Source organism: Mus musculus, chromosome 6, assembly GCF_000001635.26.
Source record: "Mus musculus strain C57BL/6J chromosome 6, GRCm38.p6 C57BL/6J".
Classification (NCBI taxonomy): Eukaryota; Metazoa; Chordata; class Mammalia; order Rodentia; family Muridae; genus Mus; species Mus musculus.
This window is the reverse complement of record NC_000072.6, coordinates 121,717,622-121,729,381: the sequence shown is the minus strand read 5'-3', so window position 1 is coordinate 121,729,381 and position 11,760 is coordinate 121,717,622.

Genomic DNA, 11,760 nt, shown 5'->3' with positions numbered 1-11,760 from the left:
GGCGAGTGAGGATGATTATAGGAAAGGCAGAAAAACGATGCAAGAGACAGGTATGGGAATGCCACTGGTCAATACCATGCTAGAGAGCAAGTGTATTTTCTCAGTGTCTTTAAAAGGAAAGCAACACAAAGCATGACCATGCATACAGGAAGATAAACAATGGCCACAACTCCTTACATGGTGAGTTTATGGGTCACAGTATCTATGTTTGACTAAGGCCATTTCCTTCACACTAAGGCAGTCTTTCAAGGATGTATGTGTAAGTGAAGGAACTTGGCAGGGTATAATGTACACGTCTTAATTAAAAACAAAGACAAATGTTTGCAGACTTATTCATAATCAATCACAAGCAAGAAGTCTGCCAAAGCTAACTCCATAAGTACTCCCTCTCCACAACTTCATGACAGCTAAGATTTCCTCTTAATCTTACACTTTTCCTTCTCTCTTCCTCCCCTCACATCCCCTCATCCCCGACTAGTGCTAGCGGAACTATGAACTTATGCAGTATTAGATAGTAACTCAACTTCTTCAGGGATAGGAGAGGTAGAGAGCTTATACTCTGGTTTCTGGGGGATGTCTAAGAGGTTAAATGGGTTTTGGGGTACACAGCCTCCTCAATTTCTGACCTAGCTTACTTCTGTGGCTGTTTGACTATACCTGGTCCAACACAGACCCATGGTTTAAGAACCAGGGACCTGTGCCTCTTCTTCAACCCCTGTATGGAGACACAACCGAAGGCCTCTTAGTGGCTTTGACATAGGTAGGACTTATCACTGGCATACTCTTATGTTTAATAGCCCTGCTCTACCAAGGCCTCCATTCTGAACCTGTGATCCTTTCACGAAGCCTTCTTCCCTCTATCCCCAGTCCCTGGTCACATCCTCCGCTGTGTGTTTCTGGCTCAACTTCACCAGAATACTGTAAGTGGGATTCAGTGGGAAATCTTCTAGGGTCACACACATCTTATGATTCATGTCCTTTATAAATGGGTGTAACCTGTTGGTGAAAAAGAGCCTTGAAAATGCAAAGATCAAATTCACAAGTGCATGTTAGTGTCCATTCCTACACAGTTTCCCTTGGAACTCTATTTTTCATGCCTTGTTGTCCCTTCACTAGGTGGTGTGTCTCCTTTCTTTCAGGTGGGGACACAACAGCATAAGCTACCTCCTCTCTCCCTTCAAACCCTTTCTTCTGTTATTGGTATGGGTTATGGGTGCCTCCTCAGGCTGGTCTTTGCTAGATGCTTAAGGATATTTGTTACTTGGTATTTTTATAATCAGTGTTCCCATCCTGGAGAGGTTCCAAGAAGTCTATATTAGTATGTGTTCTCTTACTGAACTGTAGGTCTGTTCCATTCATGTCTCTAGTTGTGTGAATGCTATCAGTTATGTCAGCATCATACTTTGTTTCTGGGATCCCATGGCAGTTGGTATCTTCCAGGATCCACAATACATCAAGGATGTGTGACTGATTGTGATGATTCTTCAAGTCTCCTCAATCTCAGCCTTCTACACCCTTGTCCCTTAAGGATTAGCAAACAAATCTGGCAATCCTTCAGAAGACACAAATTATTAAAATGAGAGACACAGAAGAGACAAATTAGAATCCACTGGAACCCAAAGGGCTATGAGGCAATCTTGTACTCCAGACTGTTGACAATCCTGAGAGAGATATTTTTCACTTCACAAAACAGACACCAAAATTAATAGGTTATTTAATATGAACCATCTGCTCCATTCCCACTTCCAATCCATGGGCATGATGTTAAAAAACATATGAAGAGATTAATACAGGGACAAGATGGGAAAAGGTGATATAATCTCCTCAAACTAAGAAAGACTAGACCAACAGATTGGTGGATCTGACCTACTGGTTGTAAAGTGTCATGAAGAAGGAAAGATAATTCTAAAAAACCTACAAAGTCAGTATTGCTTTTGTGTAGGAACTATAACAACACATGCATACATACCCACACACACACATATGCATGTGCCAATATCCTTGAATATTCACATGTCCATCTGTTGTGAGATTGCTTGGTAAATTCAACACATGATAGAGATGGTGTTTCATGCTCATGTTGGGTTCAGCATGGAATCTTAGGATAATGCCACACACAAAGTGGTCAATAATAAGCACATAAGGAGGTCAAGGGAAGAGGCCCATGATCAGCCATGAAGAATGAACGTTTGTCTTTTCTGAGATGTAAAATGGACTTAGTGTTGCTCATCTACAACAAGCCAGTTCCAGCGATAAGGTGAGCCTAAGTAAAGCCCTGGATATGTAGCTGGAACCTTAACAAAAAGGAGAGGCTTTCAGGCCCATTCCAGGGTCTTCTGCAATGTTATAGAGCAGAAGATGGTTCAAGTTCACTATGTAAATATATAAGTGTCAGGAAAATTCTTTACTTTACAGGTTTCAAATAAGAAAATGAAAACAAAAGGAAACATGTAAGGCTCAAACCATTGAAAAAGGAACAAATAAGAAAATTTAACAAACAAGCAGAAATCAATGCTTCAAGCAAAAGAATGGAGTGTGTGACTCAAAATGAAACACAGACCACAAAAACCACACCAACAAAGAGGAAACCTGCTCATATCAAGGTCCAAGCTATTAAGAAAGCCAAAGTTTATCAGGGCCAATGATAGGGTCCAGCTGGCATGTTTTGTTTTTTTCAAGGAGGGGGTCATGCTAGATAGTCACCAAGACAGGCAAACTGTAAGCTCATCAAATCTCAGGGGATATAAAATTACAGGGGTGTATCCCAGTGCATGCTGTAATGAGTTACCTTATTGTCTACTTCTTATTCACACTAATGAGGCACTTTAGATCAGAAAATTTTAATTGAAAAATATCAAAGAATCGTGCTTATTTAATAACAGATTTCACAAGGCTCAAAGGAGTAACACAAATTGTGACTAGGGTGTGAAATCCTTACCTGTCATTAGCTGACGCTAAGCAGATCTGTTTTATCTTTTCTGTAAATATTGCCTGGTTCCTGTAAGTTCTTTTGAAGTCATTCCTTTGTTTTGTGTCAGGTAACTTCAATGTACTTTGCCTGCTGTGACATCCTACCTCTTTGTTTTCTGTATTATAAAAGACTGGTGTTCACTTTTTGATAATACATTCAGATTCTACATAAGAATAGATTTATGGGTCTAGAAAACAGGAAACTCAACAATAACCACAAGTCAGATCAACAATGTCTGTTTTCAAGAGTTCAATAATACCAAAGTCTACAAGAACCAATGTCTGACTCCAACCTCTCTGCAGCTAACCAAACAGCAAGTTCTCTGTAGCATAAGGACAAATCCATCATCTCCTCACCTGACCCCTTTCTGGTCTTCAATGGGAGGGGTCTACACTTCCTCACAATGTCACCAATGAGGTCCTAGCCAAAAATAGGTCAATCATCATGGCTCTTCACATCCAAAAAGGGATGTATTCACTTTCTGTCTCTGAGCACCCCATTACTTTTATGGCCATGACCAAATCCCTGAGAAGAAGCAACATATAGTACACAGGTTTTATTTTGGCTCTGGCTCTCAGTGAACAGGAAGGTATAGCTGGATACTTGGGAAGATGTGTCTGAAGCAGCTGCTTAGATGGGTTTGACAAGACCCATTGCCTCTAGTGACCCAGTTAGGTTCCATTGTCCTGGTGTTTAATAACTTCTCCAAGCACACACCTGCAAGAGACAAGCAATTCAGAGACTGGAGGTGGTGTGACCTCTCACATTCAAACCTTGAGGAAGACATTTTGACCTTAATAAAAGCAGCAGTAACAAGAATGGTGAGCTCTGTGCTGATTTGGATTTGAGATGTGGTTCAAGAGTGAACACACAAGCTCCTTTAAGGCCCTTTTCTCTAGTTCTTTTCAATAGAGGCCAAGATCACTTTGGCTCAGACCCTCAGATTCTCCAATGACAAACTACTGCAGACCTCCTATTCTCTACCTATAAGCATGAGACCTATTTCCTTTTTCTTAATCTCTTAGTTACAGACATCAAAAAATGGTAGTCTGTTTGTGACAATGTGATGCCATAAGGAAATGTGCTGTCCCTCAAGACCCCCAAGGGTATATTTTTTTCTCCTGAGTAGCAACAGGGTGGGGGGCTCTTAACATGATAGGAAGATTAATCACTACAGGGACAGTTGTTATGACCCAAGTGCAAGGCATAATTGAAGTCTTATCTTTTCAGCTATTATATACTAACAAGAGCTTTACATTAAAGAATAAGTCAACAAATACAATGTCAAAGATAAATGCATAGATAACATTGGAAAAATAGGTGATACTAGTAATTTTAAAAACACCTGAATCAAATGCACAAACTAAATTCAAAACAATAAACAGTAACTGAAAATTCAGGCAGAAAAAACAAAATAACAACAACAAAAATAACCCCAACTCATCAGGAATCATATTCATTATGTTCTGGTCAGTGGGGATCACAGATGTTCACTAAAAGAGACAATAAAAAATAAAATTCTCTGAGAACAAAAGTCTGAGTCCAACTGCTCTGTAGCCAATCAACTGCCTTTCTGCAGTATGTGCACAAGATCCACATCCAGCTGATGCCTTCTGTGAGCAGGCTACTATCATTTCTCACAATAGCAGCTTATGAGGTCATGGAATACATGTGCCAATTGCAGCTCACCAAAACCCATTATCATTCTCTAGTTTTTTTAAAGAGAGGTGGAGACCATTTTGGCTCAGGCTTTGCCTTAGTCAGGGTTTTCTCTTCCTGTGACAAAACACCATGACCAAAAAGCAAGTTGGACAGGAAAGGATTTATTTAGCTTACACGATCCAGATTATAGTCCATCATTGGAGGAAGTCAGGGCAGGAACCCAAGCAGGGCTGGAATCTGGAGGCAGAAATTGATGCAGAGGCCATGGAAGTGGGGAGGGTGCTGATCACTGACTTGCTTCCCATGGCTTGCTCAGTTTGCTTTCTTGTAGAACCCAAGACTACCAGATCAGGGATGGTGGCACCCACAATGAGCTGGGCCCTCCAACATTGATCACTAATTGAGGATACATCCAATGGCTGGATCTCACAGAGGCATTTTCTCAACAGAATCTCCTTCCTCTCTGCTGGCTCTAACTTGTGTCAAGTTGACACACAAAACTATCCTGTACAGGCTTCTATAAGTCTAGGCACAACGTGAGGGTTGGGCTCAACTGTTTCCACTGTGTCACTGCACTGAAAATCTCCCAGATCTCCTAAGGACCCATTCTGCCTACAACCAGACCACACATCCTAACTTCCCAAATGATGCTGCCTAAGACAACAAATGGTCCCAACAACAGATAGCACAATACATATCATATGTAAAAAAGCCTTTTGCTCTTAATAATAATGATTAATAACAACACAGATAATTTTAGACCCAGGAAACATTGTGCTTCCCTGGTTATGGACACTGGCTTTTACTATTCGTGAAGTTAGGAAGAGTTCTTTAATGCTTTGTGACTTGGCTTTTACAGACTGAGCATCTCTGTACTCAGCTATTCAATTCCTTTGCTTTAAACTTAGACAGATGGGTTTTAAAAAGTGTTCCCTCACTTACACAGAGATGCTGTAAGATGCCCTGCTTCCAAGGCAGTCCAGGATATGCGAGAAACATCCATGAGTCTTAGAGGAAGAAGCTTCATCCCAACTACACTATGAGACCCTCATCTGATTTCTCATGAGAAACTCTAGATCTCAAAAGACAGTAGTTGATGAGTTCAGTATTACTAAGAAAGTTATCATTCTAGAGTAATATTCAGGAAAATGTTTTATTTCTTTGGCCATGGAAGTTGGAGTCATGCTGTCCTTGCCCTCCAACAAATGCCTCAGTTCAGGTTATTATTAAACTGTGGAAATAAATGTCTTGTTTTATTGGCAATTGTGAAGTCAAGACCAACCTACCCAGAGACGGAGGGTGGGAGGGTACGGCTTTTGTTTATTCTGTTATCACTGCAGACTTGTGTGAATTTCTGTTCTCCTGCTTCTGAAACCTCAAGGCATCTGTGGCCTCTTATGCCTTTAAAGTGATAATAAAACCTATGGACAGCTAGCAAGCAAACAAGGAAGAAGAAGTGATGAGAAAAAAAAGAAAGAAAGAAAGAAAGAAAGAAAGAAAGAAAGAAAGAAAGGAAGGAAGGAAGGAAGGAAGGAAGGAAGGAAGGAAGGAAGGAAGAAAGAGGGAGGATGGAAGGAAGATATAGATTTACTGTGTAATATGTGATTGAGTGCTTATATTCCTAACTAAAATTGTGTGATTAGCCAAAGCTGTTCACCTCAGCAGAGGTTGACAAGAAAAGAATGTCTGGCCATTTCCTGCTTTTGACACCTCCACACCTTGTTAATTTGTTATTAAGTCTCAATAATGTGGAAAGACACAAATGCTCTTTTCTGTTCAGGACATAGTGTTCTCAGAACATGCCCCCTCTTTAGGTGTAACTGCCTAGGAGCACCTTCCACACACAAGAGCTGAGCCTTGGTAGGCAGCTGCTTGCTACCCTCTATCTCCAAATGGTCTTTCAGAGGGGCCCAGGATTTGAACTAATTGCTTAAGACAGCATTACATCTAGACAGCATTACATCCAAGTCTGAACTTTCCCCAGCATTGATCCATTCAGAGAGGCTCAGCCCTTATGGTCAATCTAAATATCTCAGTTAAATCTAGCTTTTATTATTTATTATCTTTCTATTTATTTAGACTTTTCACTTCAGTCACAATAATTTTATATTTGCTGTACATAACACCTTACCTATTTGCTGCAGACCCTCTTGGATCCCTTGTCTGCGTAGGACAGGTCTCTGGGTGCAGATGGGCAAGGAGTCAGCAAATGACAAACAGATGCACACAGGAGATTGTGTAGAATCTGAATGTATTGTCACAAAGTGAACACCAGTCTTATATAATACAGAAAATAAAGGGAGTAGGATGTCACAGCAGGCAAAGTACATTGAAGTTACCTGACACAAAACAAAGGAATGACTTCAAAAGGACTTACAGGAATCAGGTAAATATTTACAGTAAAGATAAAGCAGTCCTGCCTAGGGTCAGCTTAATGACAGCTAAGGATTTCACACCCTAGTTACAATTAGTGCTACTTCTTTGAGCCTTGTGAAAACTAGCACCAGGGGTTCTGCTCTAGCAGACCCTCTCATGAATAATGCAATACCACAACCCCCCTATTTCTTGGGCCCTGATAAATTCTTGTATGAATGTAACTTTTAAGTATCTGTGGAGAATCTCCGTTTGTCAGAAGAATTTACCAACTTGCTTCTAATATGCAATGTAGCCTGCTATACCTGCCTGTAGTGAAGGTCTCTGTTTCAGTGGGATTTCCTAACTCTTTCATGGTAAACCCACCTATTAGCTAGGCCATTGTGTTTGGGTAAGACTGGCTACTGCCCTAAGTAATCACTCTGCAGACTAGCCCTGAGCTATTCCAAGCTCCTAGGCTTCAAGCATTTTCTAGGATGTTGGAACACTGGCGAAGGCTTAGTTATGTAGGAATTCAATCTTTAAAGGTACTTATAATAAAATAATACTAAAAGAGAGTACATGGATCCATACACCAGACTAACTCGGGGATAGGGTATGAGTATACGGGTTTTGAGAATGCCAAAGTTCCAGGAGGTGAGTTTCCGTGAAACTCTTTGCCTCGTGAGTGCTCCCAGGCCTCTCATCCTGCCAAGCAAACTTCATTGGAGCATGTGTAGCACCTACTGTACCATATTTTTCTGATTTTTGGAATATAGTAATTAAGTCCATAAAATAAAATAATTTTTCAATAAAAATTCATTTAAGATATTCATTGTATATATGAACAAATATTGTAAAATATTGGCCATATATTCCACAACCTTTTTAGATCACTTAACTACTCCATTAACATCTCTGTTAAATCCAGGAGACTGATAACATAAATGAGCTTGCCATCTGAGGAGAATGCTTCTCCTTCCCAAGGTTCATGCCTTCTCTTCTCTTCCTACCTTGCTTCCTACCTAAGTCTTCTAATGGGAGATTGAGTATGAGTGCAGAAAAAAAGATGTTTGTCTGTTCTCAGACTTTCAGAGAAAGCTCCTAGTTTCTCTCACTAAGTATGGTTTTGCTTTAGGATATTTGTCATGTTGTGAATGTTTAGTTCTAGCTTGTTGAGAGTTTGTGCAACAAACTGACATTCAGGTTTTTTCAAAAATTTTCTGCACCAGTTCTTATAACCAACTTCTTTGTATTCCATTTATATAGTTGACTAAATGAAATGACTTTAGATTTACTTTGTTTCACTTTATCTTTTCAAAGATTTGTTGATTTTTATTTTGTGTATGTGTGTGCTCTGAATTACAAATTTGTACTACCTGCATGCTTGGTGGCCTCTGAGGAATTGGAATTATAGATGATTGTGAGTGACCACATGGGTGTTGGGACTGAACCCATATCATTGCAAGAGCCATAAGTGCTCTTAACTCTGAGCTATTATGAGTCCCTTATTTTGTCTATATTTATACATATTTTGGGGTGTGTGTGTGTGTGTGTGTGTGTGTGTGTGTGTGTGTGTGTGTGCAGTGCTTATGGAACTCAGGAGAGGGCATCAGATCCCCTGGAGTTAGAGTGGCTGTATATAGATGCTGAGAACCATACTGTGGTAGTTTGAATAGGTATAGCCTCCATAGACTCATGTATTTGAATGCTTGGCCCATGGGGAGTGACACCATTAGGAGATGTGGCCATGTTGGAGTGGGTGTAGCCTTGTTGGAGTAGGTGTGACCTTGTTGGAGTGAGTCACTGTAGAGTGGGATTTGAGGTCTCCTATAGTCAAGCTCTGCTCAGTGTGGCAGTCTTCTGGCTGCCTCCAGTTCAAGATGTAGAACTCCTGGCTCCTCCAGCATAATGTCTTCCTGCATGCTGCTATGTTTTCCACATAGATGATAATGGACTTACACCTCTGAAACCCTAAGTCAGCGCAAATTAAATGTTTGCTTTTATAAGAGTTGCATTGGTCATGGTATCTCTTCACAGCAATAAAACTCTTAGACATATGCCACTGTCCTCTGAAAAGGCAACTCCTGCTCTTTACTGCCAAGCCATGCCTTTTGAACAAGAGGATTTGTTATAAACAGATAAAAAAAGCTTACCTTCAACATATCCATCCTGATCTTGATGAATAAGCCTTATGTTGGATTTGGTTTGTTCATATTTTGTTGATGATACAAACATCATCTGTGTTCATTCCATGGATTAGTTTTTCTTCCATATTACTTATTTACCTAATTTTTATATCATAGCAATGTTAAAATAATGGCATGAATTATAAAGCATTAACTATACATCTGTTTTCTAAAAGAGATAATAGAAAGTTGACATTATTTTCTCTTTAATGTGTAGAAGATCTCACCATTGAAGTTGTCTTGAAAAGAACTTTTTATTTTCTTTTTTAAAAAGATTATTAATTATTAATTATTGTCTTGATAGGACATGGAGAGATTCCTCAGTTGTTAAATCACTTTTCATGCAAGCATGGGGCCAAGAGCTCTGAATTCTAAGACCCAGATAAAGCCAGACACATGATTCCACCTGTTTATAATCCCAGCTTTCTTACATCAAATTAGGAGATGGAGACAAGAGGATCCCTGGATGCTTGAGAGCCAAGTAGCTTGTGTATACAACACAAATAAATTTAGTTTTAATTATGAGTAACTAATCAAAAGAAAACCCTGGAGGAAGAGCCTTAGAAGCTGAGATTGCTTCTTTGAAGCAATTCTTAAGAAGGGAAATAAGTTGGGAAGGGCAGAAACCTGGGATGGTAAGGGGACACGATGCTGCATAGCCAGTGGGATGAGCCACTAACATGGTCCAGAGCCCTGAGGACCTCGGGATAAGTTTAGAAATGGTTTATTCCCATCTGTCCTCAGTTTCACATGACTGACCTGATGGCCTGGGCTGTGGTTCTCCAAAGATGTCAAGTCTGAAGTCAAGGTGTTTCATTGTTGATTGTTGGCAGTCTTGGGAGAGATAGGATGTTGTCAGGCTGCATTTCTGCTTTGCTGATGGGGTGCCTGGGTGCTATCTGCAAGCTGTTTAGGGGTGGCATAACACAGCCCATGGTAGAGGTGCCAGCCTGTGCCTCACTAGATGAGAAACAGTATGGTCTAGGATAGATGCTGCAGTTCTCAGTGTTCTATGTACCCAGACACCACTGGGATACCATGGGGAATTGAGAATGGGCCTGAAGGTCTGTACTACCCCTACTTGCCAGGTAGGAAGGGGATGGCTGAGCCTGGGACTGGGTGGAATCTGGTTTGATTCTGACTGTGTGCCGAGCGTACAGAAAGAAGAGAGAAGGCCTTCTTTAGATTCAGGCACAGCTCTTTACTATGAAGGCCCCTCCCCTGCAGTTATCCTTGATGAAGAAGATAGTCCTTGCTTGTCCAAACTACTTTATTTGCTTTATGGCAGGTGTGAATGCATACATATTACTCAGGGTGAACCAGAGATTAAATATCTTTTGCAGGAAGGAATGCCCAGGAAGGGAAGCTCATTGGCTAAACACTCAGAGCCTATCTAGATACCTCATTAGAATGGAGAACTCCAGGCTTTCGTGATATGTAACTGAATGTCATGGTCCTTTCAGTGGTGTGTCATGGTTACGTGTTCCAGATCAGGTAGTTTGGTAGGGAACTGTCCCAGGGTTTAGGCAGGCTCAACCTTACCAGTTCTTCTGTATGGTGGCATGGTCCACTTGCCCCACAAGATATGGGTGGTGGAAAACCAAAATCATCTTGGGCCATTTTATGCCTTTTACTAGCTGTGGTGGTTTGAATAAGAATACCTCCCTCTCCATAGGCTCATATATTTAAATGTGCCATCACCAGGGAGTGGCACTATTTGAAAGGATTAGGATTAAGAGCTGTGGCCTTGTTAGAGCAAGTTTGTCATGAAGGGCAGGTTTTGAGGTGGAAAGACCACTCCAGGTCAAGATTTTTCCCTCTTGTTGCCTGTGAATCAGGATGTAGTTCTCTACTACTGCTTCAGAACCTGCCTGCGTCTTTCCATAATCCTACCACATTAATAAAGGGCTAAGCCTCTGAAACTATAAGCAAGCCCCTAGTCAAAAGCCTTCTTTTATAAGAGTTGTCTTAATCATGGTACCTCCTCACAGTGAATAAACATTAAGACAGAAATTGGTACCAGAGACTAGGATATCACTGTGACAAGCCTGACAATGCGGTTTGTTGGACAGATATGGAAGATTTAGGGACTATGGAGTAGAAAACAAGTCAGATGCTTTAAGTGGTGCCAACTGGGCCATCCTAGAAGAACAAAGGAGAGAATGCTGAGGGTGATTTGACCTATGGTGTCCCAGCTCAAACAGTTTCAGAATGGTAATATTAGTAAGAGCCCCAGAGAGTGTTCTTGTGATACTTTAGTGAAGAATGTGGCTGCTTTCTGCCCTTGTCCTAAAAATCTGCCTGAGGGTGAATTGAAGATTTTGGGATGAATGGCCCTGGCTGTGGAGATCTTGAGAGAGCCTAATACTGACTACCACTTGGTTCCTAGCTGATACTCTCATGTAAATAAATGATAAAGAGAGACAAGTAGGGTGGGGAGAAATACAAAATGTAGAGTTTGAGGGGGAAAAGGAAATAGTAAATGCAATGGAGCTAAGTCCAGTGTTCAAGGAGATTAAAAAGTGTCAAGAAGTTCCCAGTGCTAAATGGAATAGTGACTTCAGGGCAAGACCCCACCAAGCAAAG